The sequence below is a fragment of the Callithrix jacchus genome, chromosome 6 (genome assembly GCF_049354715.1).
Source record: "Callithrix jacchus isolate 240 chromosome 6, calJac240_pri, whole genome shotgun sequence".
In the NCBI taxonomy this organism is placed as follows: Eukaryota; Metazoa; Chordata; class Mammalia; order Primates; family Cebidae; genus Callithrix; species Callithrix jacchus.
Window position 1 is genome coordinate 29,904,012 of NC_133507.1, and position 15,866 is coordinate 29,919,877.

General features: G+C 50.5%; 1 protein-coding gene across 1 annotated transcript in view; it reads right to left on the bottom strand.

Moving 5' to 3' along the window:
• KLHL25 (kelch like family member 25) overlaps positions 1–15,226 on the bottom strand; it is a 38,206-nt gene extending 22,980 nt beyond the window's left edge. Inside the window, exon 1 of the mRNA XM_035304059.2 lies at positions 15,074–15,226. The gene's annotated coding sequence lies outside the window, so the exon portion shown is untranslated. The remainder of the gene's footprint in view (positions 1–15,073) is intronic.
• Positions 15,227–15,866: the final 640 nt, after the last annotated feature.

The window sequence follows — 15,866 nt, forward strand, 5'->3', positions numbered from 1 at the left end:
GTCCTGAGGAGGACTCCCCCTAGACAGCAGAACTGGCCTGGCCCTTTGCAAACAGATGCAGCCTGAGGGCCTGGAGGGAGGCTGTCTCTCCTCCTGTCTGGTCCCACAGATGGAGCTATTAAAAGCACTCTGGCCTAGATATCACTTTCAATGAACCACCAGGAGTGACATTCTTCAAGGAACACAAACACGCAGAACAGAACAATAAAAGAACAAGAGCCAAGCACTGGCAACTTACTGGTAGTGAATTTCTTTCTCTCTGTTCTCCAGAAGCGCTGTTCTTCTCCAGGCTGTCAAGCTGATGCTGAATCGGAATGAGAATGCCTCTCAATTCTCAAAGCCCAAGGCACAACTCTTTCGTTCCCCACAGAGAGAGATGGGTGGGGGGAGCATAGTTGGCACCACCTCTTTGGACAATTGGGCAACATCTTACAAAATGACAAATGCATGTGCCCTCTGCCCTAGCACTTCCACTCCTGAAAATTTCCCTTCCATCATGCCTGCACATGAGCAAGTTTATACACCGCAGCACAGTTACAAAGCAAGGACTGCGAACAACTGCAATGTTCATGAGTAAGAGGCCTGGTGAGATCTACCTGGGTACACTCACAGAGTGGAATACTACACAGCTGTAAAAAAAAAAAAAAAACTAAATGACTGGCTTTCTGCACTAAAATGGAAGAGCTGTGTATCAGATGTTACTTTTGATATGTGTTAAAAACCAGACTGTTCACACACCCACGCATGTAATATAGACACATCTACTGGCACATGCACAAAATATCTCTGACAGGCTATGTAAGAACTCAGCTCCTGCTAGCTATGGTGGAGAGAGCAGGGGAGACTGTTTTCACTGCACACCCTTTTGACCTATTGAACACTGTCCAAAGCAACATTATCTTCAAGCACCCTGCTGTATGTGAGCCTTTGTGCAGGAGCCCTGCCTACATTCTTTTGTTCAATCCTTTCAACATCTTCATAAGGTCTCACTGTCCTGGTTGTACAGATAGGAAACTGAGGCTCTGAGAAGATAAGTAATGTGCACACATCCTCAGTTTGGCTGAAGCCAGTATTCAAAGCTGTTTCACTCCAAAACAGCAAAATGTGGGATATTTACAAAGACCAAGCACACTCCTGGACACCAACACCACGTGTGCCTCAACAGTCATGCTGCTACAAACTGATTTCATAAGCCGCCTGCTGCCACAGTAAACCTATGCCTGTCTTCCTGGGCCTCAGAAAAGGACACAGCGCATGGAGATGCACCTCCCTGTCAGACTGAGCGCCGCGCACTAGGTGGAGGACCAGAGCATGCTCAGCAGGCTTCCCCCGACACCCCCCCCAACTGCCTTCCTCCAGGCTTGAGAACAGCGACATCAGTCTGGGACATCCCCATGTGCCGGCACTCCCACCTCTGCATGGTGAGACCTGTGCCCGGTATTCATTCTCAGTGCCTCCATTTCATCATTTGTGAAACAGACACGAAATGAATTACACTAACCCCAAAGGACTGCTGAGGGCCTAAGGAGGGAAATGACGTGCAGAGCCGGGCACAGGGTCCAACAATTAGCTCCCTGTTTACAGGGACTTTCGGTAGTACAGCTGTTCTCAAACTGGTCTCAGGATCTTTTTACAACTGGAAAATGAGAACCCTAAGGGGCTTCTCTTTATGTGGTTTTGCCTATTAGTATTTGCCACAGTTGAAATTAAAACTAAGCAAAAATTTATGTTAATTTATATAATAAACCCATTATATGTTAACATAAATAACAAGTGTTTTTCTGTCACCCAGGCTGAAGTGCAATGGCATGATCTCAGCTCACTGCAACCTCCACCTCCCAGATTCAAGCAATTCTCCTGCCTTAGCCTCCCAGGTAGCTGGGATTGCAGGCATGTGCCACCATACCTAATTTTTTTTTTTTTGTATTTTTAGTAGAGATGGGGTTTCACCATGTTGGCAAAGCTGGTTTCAAACTCCTGATCTCAAATGATCCACCTGCCTCAGTCTTCCAAAGTGCTGGAATTACAGGCACAAGCCACTGCAACGGGCAGTAACAGATGTTTTTCAGAAATGAATGTCCCAAGAAAAGATAAATATCTCAGGTGATAGGTATCCCAGTTACCTGATTCAAACATTACACACTGTATACAGGTATTAAAATATCACAGGTGCCAAAATATGTGCAATTGTCATATGTCAATTTTTTAAAAATTTTTTTATAGTGGTTGGATTCTCATTCACTTTTGCATTAAATCAGCAGAAATGCATTGTTTTGACTATACAGTATAAAAGAAAATCCAACCTTATACAGATAGTTGGAAAAGGGAGATTTTATTTTCAGATAATTGTGGATACTCTTCTTTGATGCTACACTAAGACTTGATGAGTATAGTACCTTAAAGGTTAGCTGCAATGTGAAATCTGAGCCCGTATCAATGAACTTTTGTATTCAGTGGCATTCCCATCTGACAGCCTGTCCTGCACTTTGAATGGATTGTTTACCCATGCATGATTTTGTAACATCAGGGATTGGCCATTTAGAAAGCAACAGTTCACTGAGTTATGTACTCGAGAGAATGAGTGAAAAAGGGAAATCATGTGTTAGTATGACCATGAAAATAGTTTTGACCTTGTGGATCCCCTACCAAGAGAATCTCAGGGATGCCCAGACCACACCTTGAGAACACCGGGGTAGCAGATTTTTCTTTCTGAGACGGAGTTTTGCTCTTTTTGCCCAGGCTGGAGTGCAATGGCCCAATCTGCGCTCACTGTACCCTGTGCCTCCCATGTTCAAGCGATTCTCCTGCCTCAGCCTCCCAAGTAGCTGGGATAACAGGCGCACGCCACCACGCCTGGCTAACTTTCGTATTATTAGTAGAGATGGGGTTTTGCCATGTTGGCCAAGCTGGTTTTGAACTCCTGACCTCCAGTAATCCACCCACTTTAGCCAGCAGGTTTTTCTTATTCTCCATACTAACCACATTTTTCTTTTAAGAACCCAGAAAAAGAAACTTCTGTAGGAAGCGTGGAGGCTTACGCAGGGGGTCTCCATCCTGTCTGTACTACGATGCAGGCACTAGAGCCTGCTGCCACCGTAGGCAGTTGGACTCCATATACCCTCTCACCCACTGCTAGCTGCCTCCCTCTAACGACCTGGCCCTGCCAGCTCCTCCCTTTATTATCAGAAGCCTTCCTCACCCACAGGACCACTTCATCCTTCTCCAAAATAACAGACCTCAGGGGTCTGCAGAGGGCAGGCCCTCCAGCAGCAAAGTACAGGGGCCATGAGTGGACTGCTACACTTCGGCTTTGCAGTTGATAATTCTTGGTCTCCTGAAATTACATGTGTATGTATATTTATAGCAAAAACATGGGTGCCCGTAAATAGCCAGTCCTTCATGTACACATTTTTAGCATGTTATTTGGTTACTTGGAACCACCAAGTTCCACTGCATCCTCCTTCCTGGGACCTGGAATTGGGGTTTTCCTTCCCAGTCCTGCTCTCACCGCTGCAGGACAGGTTATGACCGGGATCCTGAACCATCTCTTCCCACACCTACCAACCCAGTGCTAAATCCTGAGTTCTGATGCTCAGAAGCCTTCAAGGCTTTCACATCCAAGCCTTGTTCAATTATTTCCTTTTCCAGCTTTGTCCCTGGCTCCCCCCCTCAGCTTTAGCTCTTCCCCTCCCTTCCCCTCATTCTCCCTGCTCAGCCCCACACCCTCCCCTCCATAGACTCTCCTTTCACAGCTGCACCCCACATCTGGATTTTACATTTGTCAGCCTTGTACATGGTACATGCTCAGAAAAGGAATGCAGTAAATACAGTGAAATCCGAACACTTACAGGGTGGTGGCCCACGCTATGCACACAGCATAGGGCATGCAGTAACTAACAGAATTGTGTCTTGTCTCCTAGAATGAATGTTTTTCTGCCCTCTGTCTTTGCTGCAGCACTGTAGCCTTTCTTCTGCTGGACAGCACTGTTCACTCCTCAGGTCACGCATACTGTGCCCTTTTCTCTAGTGGCAGCTCAAGGACAGTGTTCTATGTCATCTTTGCTGCCTAGAATCGATTAGATGCTTAATAAATACTACTCAATGAAACAGGGATGAGCCACAATACCCAAGGGAGAAAGAATCAAAATGATTCAGAGATCTGTTGGACATATGTGAGAGTCCCCTGGTGCCTGTCTAGAGCTGCCATATTATTTGCAATATAATCAACGTGTATCCTGTTTAAACATTTTATTATTTATTTTGAGACAGTCTCGCTCTATCACCCAGGCTGGAGTGCAATGGTGTGACCTTGGCTCACTGCAACCTCCACCTCCTGGGTTCAAGAGATTCTCCTGCCTCAGCCTCCCAAGTGGCTGGGACTACAGGCACGTGCCACCACGCCCAGCTAATTTTTGTCCTTTTGTGTGTGTGTGTGTGAGACGAAGTTTCGCTCTTGTTACCTAGGCTGGAGTGCATGGCGCGATCTCGGCTCACCGTAGCCTCCTCCTCCTGGGTTCAAGCAATTCTGCCTCAGCCTCAGGAGTAGCTGGGACTTCAGGTGTGCGCCACTATGCCCAGCTAATTTTTGTAGTTTTTTTTTTTTTTTCTTTTGAGACGGAGTTTTGTTCTTGTTACCCAGAATGGAGGACAATGGCGCAATCTCGACTCACCGCAATCTCCGCCTCCTGGGTTCAAGCAATTCTCTTGCCTCACCCTCCCGAGTAGCTGGGACTACAGGCATGCGCCACCATGCCCAGCTAATTTTTGTATTTTTTTTTTTCTTTTGAGACGGAGTTCTGCTCTTGTTACCTAGGCTGGAGTGCAATGGCACCATCTCAGCTCGCCGCAACCTCCACTTCCTGGGTTCAAGCAATTTTCTTGCCTCAGCCTCCCTAGTAGCTGGGACTACAGGCACACGTCACCTTGCCCAGCTAATTTTTGTACTTGTGTGTGTGTGTGTGTGTGTGTGTGTGTGTGTGAGATGGAGTTTGGCTCTTGTTACCCAGAATGCAGTACAATGGTGCGATCTCTGCTCACCGCCACCTCTGCTTCCTGGGTTCAAGCAATTCTCTTGCCTCAGCCTCCAGAGTAGCTGGGACTACAGGCATGTGCCACCATGCCCAGCTAATTTTTGTATTTTTAATAGAGACAGGGTTTCCCCATATTGGCCTGGCTGGTCTCAAACTCCTGACCTTGTGATTCGCCCACCTTGGCCTCCCGAAGTGCTGGGATTACAGGCGTGAGGCACCATGCCCAGCCAAATAAGCCCTTTAAATGCAGAGTTTAAAAGCATAGCGTAGGTTCTCAATTTCATTTAACAAAGTTTCAACTTTGTGGGTAGTCAGAACTACATGGCTTACAGCTTCAGGGCTGCCCGAGCAGCCAGGTACAATTATCTGGGCAAAACCCAGCAGAGTCCTTTTTTTTTTTTTTCACCTAAACTCCGGGTACTGGAAGTGATTAGAGAAAGCCGCCCAGCAACCAGGGTAGGTGTGTGTCCACATGCAAATGCGTCTTGCTTTCTACAACATGGGACCATGTGCAGTGGCCACTGCCTCAGCCCACAGCAGCCTCCCAGGGCTCAGCTAACCAGCCAGACCCTGACATTCTGCTTGTAATTGTACCTCCCAGTGAAAAGTCCTGGTTGGAGTGGTAAAAATAGCAACTGCAACTTCCTGCAATACAGATATACCAGTTGATGCCTGAAAGGAAACCTGGTGATTTGACCTCACTCCAACTCAGCAAAATAAATGCCTTCAAGCTGTACTCAGAATGGCAGTGGGACAGGAGCCCACAAGGGCAGCCCACCCACCACCCTGCCCCAAGAGGACCCACGCAAAAACAGCTCTGGAGTGAGAAGCTTCCCTTACTCTCTTAATGAAACACCCAACTCTCAGAATCAGGAGGTGTCTAATAAATGCAAAAACTGCTTTCGGCGAGGACCCCCTTCCACCGCTTTCCCTCCTACTGCTCACTAGCTGCAGAGGTATAAAGGCAGGAGGCCTCCCTACGGAAGCCCTTTGAGGGACCCATTGTCCCATTGGTTACCTTCCCCTACCTACATCTGTCCCTGAGGCTGTTCCAAGTAGGTCAGGCTGGCTGGGATCACAGCAGCCTCCTCTGGAGCTTAATTCTTGAGTCATCTCCAGGGCAGGAGGGGAATCACGGTCCAACCTGGATATTGCTTCCTGAAGGGTGAGGAGAGCCTGGCCAAAACGTCCCCAGGTACCTAACCCTAGCAATAATGAATTCCTCTGGGGCCCAGGCCATGGTAGCAGCCCCCCTCCTCTATCATAAGGCCTGACGCCTCCTGGGACCACACAGGCCTGGTTTTCCCCACCCCTAGAGTTTGCCTTTCCTTCTCCATCCATCTCCACAGCTTTCCCCCGCTTTTATCTCCAAATCAAATACAGGGGCCTTCTGGTAAATCTTTTGCTTGTTTTAAAGCCTCCTGTTCCAGGTAAACAAATAAGGACACCCATGGACATTTACCAAGTTCTCGTTGCCCCAGCCCTTTACCAACAAGTAGGGTTTGGTCTGTGGTGGCCACTGCCCCTTTCTGGACCTTTTTCTGGACCAGCTAGGGAACTCTCTCTGGCTCATTTCTTTATTCCTGCAGACAGGTGATAGATCACCAACTGGGCCAGCCCTCTGTGAAGAGATCTCGAGCCCAGCCAGATGGTTCTCTCAGCCAGGTAAGCTCCTGTGCATCTCTGGGACACTGGGCAGACACTGCTCACCTAAAGCCAGCTCCGCTGCACATGGGCAAAGTCACCCTAGCTCCTCCCCTGGATACACTGGCTGTTTAGAAACACCTGAATTCGGGCCGGGCACAGTGGCTCAAGCCTGTAATCCCAGCACTTTGGGAGGCCGAGGCGGGTGGATCACGAGGTCAAGAGATCGAGACCATCCTGGTCAACATGGTGAAACCCCGTCTCTACTAAAAATACAAAAAATTAGCTGGGCATGGTGGCGCGTGCCTGTAATCCCAGCTACTCAAGAGGCTGAGGCAGGAGAATTGCCTGAACCCAGGAGGCAGAGGTTGCAGTGAGCCGAGATCGCGCCATTGCACTCCAGCCTGGGTAACAAGAGCGAAACTCTGTCTCAAGAAAAAAAAAAAAAAAACCTGAATTCACTCCAATGTTCCAGATATTTCCATTTCCCTAGTATAAACCATGTGTCTTCATGTTTGCAGAGCTTTTCAGCATAAAATGAACTTTCAGGAATGTTTCCCCATGCACAATGTACGGCAGCCTAGTAGGGGACAGGGTTGGGCAGGGATTAAAGGGCCTCATTTCACAGATGAGTCCCCAGCTGAGGTCAGGAGACCAATAAGCAACAGAAGCAGGACTCACTACACTTTGAGCTTTTGGAAAAACAAAAGTGGACTAGAATCAAAGGACAAAGCCTGAATAAACTTTTTTTTTTTTTAAATGGAACAATGAGATTCCACTTTCCATCACATTAGCTAAAACTAAAAATGCAAATATCAAAAATTCTGGGGCCAGGCGTGGTGGCTAATGCCTATAATCCCAGCACTTTGGAATGCCAAGGTGGGTGGATCACCTAAGGTCGGGAGTTCAAGACCAGCCTGACCAACATGGAGAAACCCCGTCTCTACTAAACATACAAAATTAGCTGGTTGTGGTGGTGCATGCCTGTAATTACAGCTACGCAGGAGGGAGGCTGAGGCAGGAGAATCACTTGAACTTGGGAGGCAGAGACTGCAGTGGGCCGAGATCATGCCATTGCACTCCAGCCTGGCAACAAGAACAAAACTCTGTCTCAAAAAAAAAAAAATTGCTAGTGAGTCTGTAGAGAAAAATGGGCACTCAGACACTATTATTAGGGGGAGAGTAAACTGGGGAAGTTTTTGCAGCAGGCATTTGGCTTTGACAATGAAAATTTAAAATAATCACACTTGCTCATAAAGATGCATGATCAAAGACGATACAAGATTTCATTGATCAGACAGGGAAAATGAGGCATGATCCAAAGTCTCTCCTTAGGACACAATGAGAGGAAATGATGGTTTTGCTGAGGTGTGGAGTATGATGGCACTGAGAAAAAGGAAAGAGCTCCACCACACAGTAAGTGGTAGAAGTTGTAGAGTATTGAGTATGATTCAAATTACATAAATGCAAAATCTGTATGTACAATGGAGGACTAGAAGAGTAAGCACCCATCTGTGGACAGATATGAAGGAGGGGATAAATCCTCACACTGTGCTCCATCTTTTCCTGTATTTTTCATATATAAAGGAAATCCTAGCTGGGCGTGGTGGTGTGCACCTGTAATCCCAGCTACTTGGGAGGCTGAGGCAGGAGAAATGCTTGAACTCAGAAGGCAGAGGTTGCAGTGAGCTGAGATCATGCCACTGTACCACAACCTGGGCGACAAGAGCAAAACTCCATCTCAAAAAAAAAAAAAAAGGCAATCTATTGATATATTATTTAAATCAGAGAAAAACAATAAAACAAAAGAGGACAATGTTATCCTTAGTCTCCCCCTGCACCAGAAAGCTACGGGATGTCAGGCTGCAGCTCCACTCTGTGCCTCATCACCTCTCCCTCCACAGCCCCTGCTGGCCCAGCCTTTGCATGAGCTGTGCTCTCCACCTGGCATGCCTTTCTCGGATCCTCCCATGGCTGGCTCAAATGTCACCACCCCAGTGAGGCCTTCCTTGACCCCTCTTCTGAGTGCATCCTCCCGTGGCCACCTTCCTACACCTCCCTGTCCACTTCCTCTGCAGCTGCATATTTCGTCAGTCTGTCATCTGCCTCTCCCAGCTGAATGTGGGATCAGGAGGGGGTGGGGGGGACCGTGCCTTGTTCTCCACTGCATCCCAGAGCCTGGCAGAGAACAGACGGGGAAAAACAATTCCCTGGACACATCTGAAATGAGGAAACCAACAGTCTACCTACTTACCTCATCAGTGAGGAAACTGAGGCAGACTTTCAACATGCCCACTGTTCAGACTCTAGCGCTGTGCCATACCGGCCTGTCTGCTTCCCACATCAGACACTCAGTCCCCAAATAGGAACTCTCTGAACCTGACTTTCCTTCCTCAGTTTCTAGTCCAGGGCAAGCCATTCAGAAAACTAAATGTTTGTTGCATGAATAAAGATGGATACCTTTCTCCCTCAGATTTCCAAGCCAGTGAACAACAGAGGCATTCACATGTTAAGGGACTTGCTGCCAAGGTCTCACAAGCCCAGCTAGGGTGCAGGACATGAACTCTGCATAATGGATGGAATTGCCATGGCTTTCTAGAAAAGGAGCTCCTCCATTTCTTGGCTCTCATCTTCTCTCAGACAAACTGGCCCGGCCAACAGCTAACCTGGCTGGCAGCTTGTCCTGGGGTTTGAATGAGCAAAGCTTCTTCTTATCTTAATTAGGAAATTAATTCTGCTCAGCCTAGATGGATCTGTGGGCAGCCTCTCCTTGGAATCCCAATGGGAGCAGGCTTTTCTGTCTCCATACTACCCCTGCATGCTACTCCTGACCACACAGCTGATACTGGAAGGCTCCTCCTAGCAGAGGTGGGTGGGGAGTGACACCTAAGGTGGATGTGGCCCTTGGGCTGGTGGCAGGAGGCACAGCACTCCCGCTCCTGTGGCCTGCTCAGCCCTGCTTCCCCGTGGGAGGAGCCATCCAACTGGTCTTGCAGGCTGGTGCTCAGCCACCTCCTCCTGCCCCCCTGGGCACCCTCAAGATTCCTCTTTCTTTTTTTATTTTGAGACAGAGTCTTACACTCTGTTGCCCAGGCTGCACTGTCGTGACGTGACCTTAGCTCACTGCTACCTCTGCCTACAGGATTCAAGTGATTCTCCTGCCTCAGTCTCCCAAGTAGCTGGGATTACAGGCGCCCGTCACCATGCCCAGCTAATTTGCTCAAGATCTTCCCCCTTGTTCCTCAAGAGCTCGTTGTCCAACTCTCTGCCAGAAGGTGGCCTTGGCTCTGTGCCCAGGGGACATCCCACCAGTGAGGTCTCATCCTAACAACTCCAGATGCTCCCATGACTGCTGCCCAGCTCCCTGCCCAGGACCAGCCAGAGCGGTGGCCTTGGGAAATAAGTAACCCACACACCACCTTCCTTTGAGCTCACACCTGCTCCCTTAAGCCCAGCCTGGTGCTTTCCTGATTCGGTCTTCTATCTCCACCAGCTCCTTCAAAGGAGCCCTCAAACTCTGAGGCAGTGGGCAGGGGGAGGAACTACAGGAGGCTCAAGGAGAACAGCCCCATCCCTTTGGAGTTACTGGGAAAAGCTGACTCAGTCTCCATTCACTGAGAAAGAAAAGGAAACTCCCTACGTCACCCCTCTCATTGTAGAGGTGGAAAAACTAGAGCCTAGAGCAAGTAACCAATTCCCACAGCACATACGAAGCAGAGCTGGAACCAGAACCCCATTCCTAACTTCTAAGTCAGCCCCTCTGCACTCTACGGGCTGCTCAAGCTCTTCTGCCCAGAAGGACTAAGCAAGTCACTGAAGCCTTATCAAACTGCTGAATGCCAGCGCCTGAAAGAACTTTTGAAATGTTATAGCAAAACATTTAATAGAAGTATTACCGGAGAGCAAACTGAGACTCATGGAGGTGAGGGAACCTGCATGGAGTCACACAGCCAAGCAGGGCCAAGCAGGACTTTCCTACTTCCACTCAAGTGCTCTTTCTGCCAACAGGTTCTGAGGGTTCTAGCTACGGGATGGTGAACAGATGGAGTTGTCATCGGGCCTTGGTCACACTGAAACAAGAAGTGGCTCAGGTGAGTCTCATACAGATTCTGTATCCAACTCAGGGTGCAGGAGACCACTGTGGGAGTAAAGTATGGCTGGGAAGGTTTTTATGCATTTGCAGAAAATATGGTGCATTTGGATTTCTGAGCCCACAGAGCTGCCATTTAAAAAAAAAAAAAAAAAGGCCTGGCACAGTGGCTCACTCCTGTAATCCCAGCACTTTGGGAGGCCGAGGTGGGTGGATCACAAGATCAAGAGATCGAGACCACCCTGGCCAACATGGTGAAACCCCATCTCTACTAAAAATACAAAAATTAGCCAGGTGTGGTGGCGCATGCCTATAATCCCAGCTACTGGAGAAGCTGAGGCAGGAGAATCGCTTGAACCTGGAAGGCGGAGGCTGCGGTGAGCAGACTCATGCCACTGCACTCCCACCTGGTAACAGAGCAAGACTCTGTCTCAAAAAAAAAAAAGGCCTGACTCACTGGCTCACACCTGTAATCCAAGGACTTTGGGAGGCCGAAACAGGTGGATCACTTGAAGTCAGGAGTTCCAGACAAGCCTGGCCAACATGCCGAAACCGTGTCTGCACAAAAATACAAAAATTAGCCAGGCATGGTGGTGTATGCCTGTAATCCAAGCTGCTCAGGAGGCTGAGGCAGAAGAATCACTTGAACCTGAGAGGCGGAGGTTGCAGGGAGCTGAGATCACGACACTGCACTGCAGCCTCGGCCACAGAGCAAGACTCCATCTCTTAAAAAAAACCCAAAAACCGGGGCCGGGCGCGGTGGCTCAAGCCTGTAATCCCAGCACTTTGGGAGGCCTAGGCGGGTGGATCACGAAGTCAAGCGATCGAGACCATCCTGGTCAACATGGTGAAACCCCATCTCTACTAAAAAATACAAAAAATTAGCTGGGCGTTGTGGCGCACGCCTGTAATCCCAGCTACTCGGGAGGCTGAGGCAGGAGAATTGCCTGAATCCAGGAGGAGGTTGCGGTGAGCCGAGATTGCACCATTGCACTCCAGCCTGGGTAACAAGAGCGAAACTCCGTCTCAAAAAAAAAAAAAAAAAAAACAAACAAAACAAAAACCAAAAAACAGGTCAATAAGTGCCACACACCCACTGTTCATCAACCAACAGGGTGCTAGGACACGGCTTGGAAGGAAAGCCTTAGTAGTAAGAAAGTGTAGCAAGAGAGGGAGGGTGCAGGGGTAAGGGTGGTGACTGGGGACTCGGGAAGGCTGCAAGTCAGCTGCAGAGCAACAAGCATGCAACCTCAATTCTGCACCCAGGGGACCAAAAAACGGGGAAAAGGGAGCCTGGCATGACTGACAGCCATCTGGTGCTAGGCCCCATTCTAGGGAATTCTGCATAGTATGGTGGTTAAATCTTCACCATATCCCTGAAAAAAGCTAACACAGCTCAATGAGGTGAAGGAACTTGATCACAGACCCACGGCATCTGAACCCTAGTCTGGTGCCAGAACCCATGCTCTTTCCACTGCCCTTGGGTTAAAAGGACTTAATAGGGAGCCCTTCCTATCCCTGAACCTCTTCTCTTCCCCACCTAATCCCACTGTACCCCCTCCCCAGCTCCTAACAGCCCCAGAAGGACCTGGAGGCAGTTTCACAAGATGACGCCTTGAGGATGACAGGTATTCAGCTAGTTTAGGTTGGTATGGCAATGAGGCAATCCAGGAAAGGGGTTGGAACCTGCTGTAGGGAAGGGGCTGACTTCCATCACCTGGGGATGGATACTGATTGATAACTCCTGCTGGGATGCTGTTACTGAAAGCTGTGGATGCTTAAGTTCTCCCTCCTCCCTCCTCCCCTACACCTCCCCCCTCTTCCCCTAGCTTGTTCCAACTAAGTGTTTCCTGGTGGGGAAAATGCCTTTCAACAGCCTTGGCTGACTGAGGCAATTAAATTATGAAATTCACCACATTAGATGAAAACCAGCATCTCAATCAGCCAATTCATTTGTGTCTGGCCACTCTGTTTTCTTGTGCCAGCTCTGCCCACAATGGCCAGGCTATGCCTACACTGCTTGCTGGTACAAAGTGACTATGGGCTCAGACAATGGGCTGGTCTTTGGGACTAGAAGGGTAGATTCTCCCAGGAACCCCCGAGAAGACACGATGCATCCATAAGCCATCAAGTTTCCTGCAAATGCCCTGGACTGCTGACCGTGCGGCCAGCACTATAGACAGAGCAAACCTTCCACCACCTTCCACTTGCATTTTCCAAGACTTCAACCTGTGCCTATCTTGAGGTTGCCAATTGAGGTCGTCAATGCCTCTGGGAGAAGCATGGGTGAGCAACAGGAGAAAGGAATCTGGAATCTGGGCTGTGGCTCGCCTTTCGCTTCTTAGTCAAAGCATCTTCTCTCCAGGAAGCCTTGCCCACCTGTGTCTTCTCCGCTGCTATTGCTACCTCTATCACTAAGATGTGTCAGGGCCCCAATCCATGTGCCAGCACCCCCTCATCTAGGTGCTCACTAAAAGTAGAGTCTCCAGCACCTAACCCAGGGCCTGGCACACAGCAAGTGCCCAATCAAGTCTGCTCAAACAATTAATGAATAAATGAATCAGTAACTAACCACCCACTAAATAACACTCTCACTCATCCTACCCTTACCCCCTGCCCCTACCCAAGTGATAGATGGGAAGAACCAAGCTTGCTTTCACTGGGTAATTGTTCTTTTCTTCCTGCTCTCTTCTGCCCACACGGGGTACCCACAGATTTAAAATGCCATTAAAGGGCATCCGGCTGCAGAACCTGCCTTCGATGTGGAGCATACAACTTGCCCGCAGCTCTTCTTTCCACACCACACACATAAATCCAACTGCAGCCCGAGACCTAGGATGAAGGTGTCTTCCATTTCTACCTCGCTTTTATCAACCTCCCTGGAGTCACTGCCTGACAAATGACTCAAAACCGAAATAGCTACCGGACCTGAAAAAGACTGACTCCACCAACCTTCACAGGCACAGCTTGTGGACCCAAGGGCCCCCGGTCTTAGGACACCAAGTGGACCCTGAGGTGGTGTCACTTTGTGTCCTACTCTTCCCTAGACACCAAAGCAAGCCTTCACCAACACCCCAGGAAAGCTCACAGCTCAGATCGGCATACTGAGCATCAGTTCTCCGTATGAATGGGAAGAGTGGGGCCCAGGGTCCAAAGGGCTTGGCCTCATCACAGTCACTGGAATCTGCTCCAGAATACAGACCGTGGGATCCTGCCTCCTCTTCTTGTGTCACTAACTTCCTTCCCTCCCTCCCTCTATTGCACCGACAGAGTGAAACCAAATGGTCCAGACACCTGGCATTCTCTGCCCTGATTACCGGGGAGTCAAAGCCCAGCCTGCCTTCCCCAAGGTCAAAACCACCAGGATCCAGCAGGAACCAAGAGCGTCCAGATTAAACCTGCAGGGGCCTGGGTCCGCCCCCTCACCCACAGTCCGTTGGGTCAGGCCTCTGGAGAGATTTTTCTTTGTTCAAAGACAATGGGAATAGACTTCGGGGGCTTTAGAGCAGGAACACAAAAAAAGTATCTGGTGTCTCCAGGACACCATCCGCAAAAGAAAAGCTTCTAAAGCAACTATGAAGGAGTCGAGGTGGGGTGGGGGGAGTGGGGGCGTAACACCGCGCGGTGGTGTATCGGAGCCAGGGCGAGCGTGGGAAGAAGAGTCAGGATGGAGGGCTTGCTCTGGACCTGCCAGGCTGGCCTCCACCCAGGTGGACAGGTGGGTGTGCCTTCGGGAGTGCGACCTTTCTCTGCCGCTGGACAGTTCTGCAAACCGAAACAAGGGACCCCGGCAGGCGGAAAGTGAACGGCCCGGGGCTCCGGGGCCAGGCCCGCGCAGACCCTTCCCTTGGGAACCCCAGGCCCTCGCTCTGCGAAGGGCAGGCAAGGCCTGGGCGTCCGGGGCGCGGGGCTTTGCCGCCCGCATCCTCAAAGACAAGCAGTGTTTCTTTCCAGGATCAATAGTAATTTTTTAAAAAGAGAGTCTGCGGACTCAATGAATCAACCACTCCCCGGGGAAAGAGTAGCGGCTTCCGCGAGCAACATCCATTTGCCAAACAATTCATTCCCCGGCGCAGGGCTCTCGGCGAATTCCCTCGCGGGGCCGCGGGGTGCCGGCCGGCCGCCGCCCCCACGCCTGTCCCAGGGCCCCCGCCCCAACCGCGCTCGCTCCTCCCGGGACACGCAGCACCGCGGGGGCTCGGAGCGCTCGGTCCCGGCCCGGCCCGAGGCGGCGAGTCCCCAGCGCAGGGAGCGGGCGCGCGGGTGCAGCGGCCAAAGCACGGCGTCCCCGCCCGGCCCGGGTACTCACCGCCGCAGTCACTCCCCGCCGCCGCTGCCGCCGCCACCTCAGAGACCACCCCCGGCCCCCCGCGCGAGCTCTGCAGGCCCCGCCGCCGCTCGCGTCGACCAGCTCGCCACAACCCAAACGCTCCCGCTGCGGTACCGCCGAGGCGCAGCCAACAAACTAGTTTCTCCGGCCTTCCCGCCCCGCCTCCCGGCCTGAAGCGCAGCAGCCAATCAGAGGCAACGCCTCTGTGACGGATGGGCGGTTGAACCCGTCAGTGCAGCCGCAGAGAACAAAGGGGTGGGCGTCCAGGCCGCGCCGGCACCGCGCCGGAGGGAGGCCGGGGCGGGGTGGGGAAAGGAAAAAGACTTTAACCAGATTCTTAAAGAGACAGGCGCCTTCCCGCCCCCGCGGCCCGAGTTTGGGAACGAAGCGCGACGGCGTCCTAGAGCTTTCCGGAGGGAGCGTTGTAGATGGCATGTGCCTCTTACTTTTGTATTCGGGTCACAAGTGCTTAGGTGTCTTTAGACTCCGCGGAGCCATACTTGTAGTGCCAGAGTGTTAATGAAACCCTTTCTTTCACTCCGGGCTTGTTGAATGTTTGGGACTTTCTGCAGTCCCTAAATCCCACCTGTACTTGAAATCTGTATTTTTCGGGGTATTTCAGACCTCCTCTCTGTGTCATTTCTCACTAAACTTCTTTTGTAAGCCAGCCTTTAAATGTTCATTCATTCATCTATCCATCCAATAATTTCTTCCAGGAACGTTTCCTGGACGCCCAGAGGATGCTCTCGTCTAGGAGGGGAAGAACTGTGTG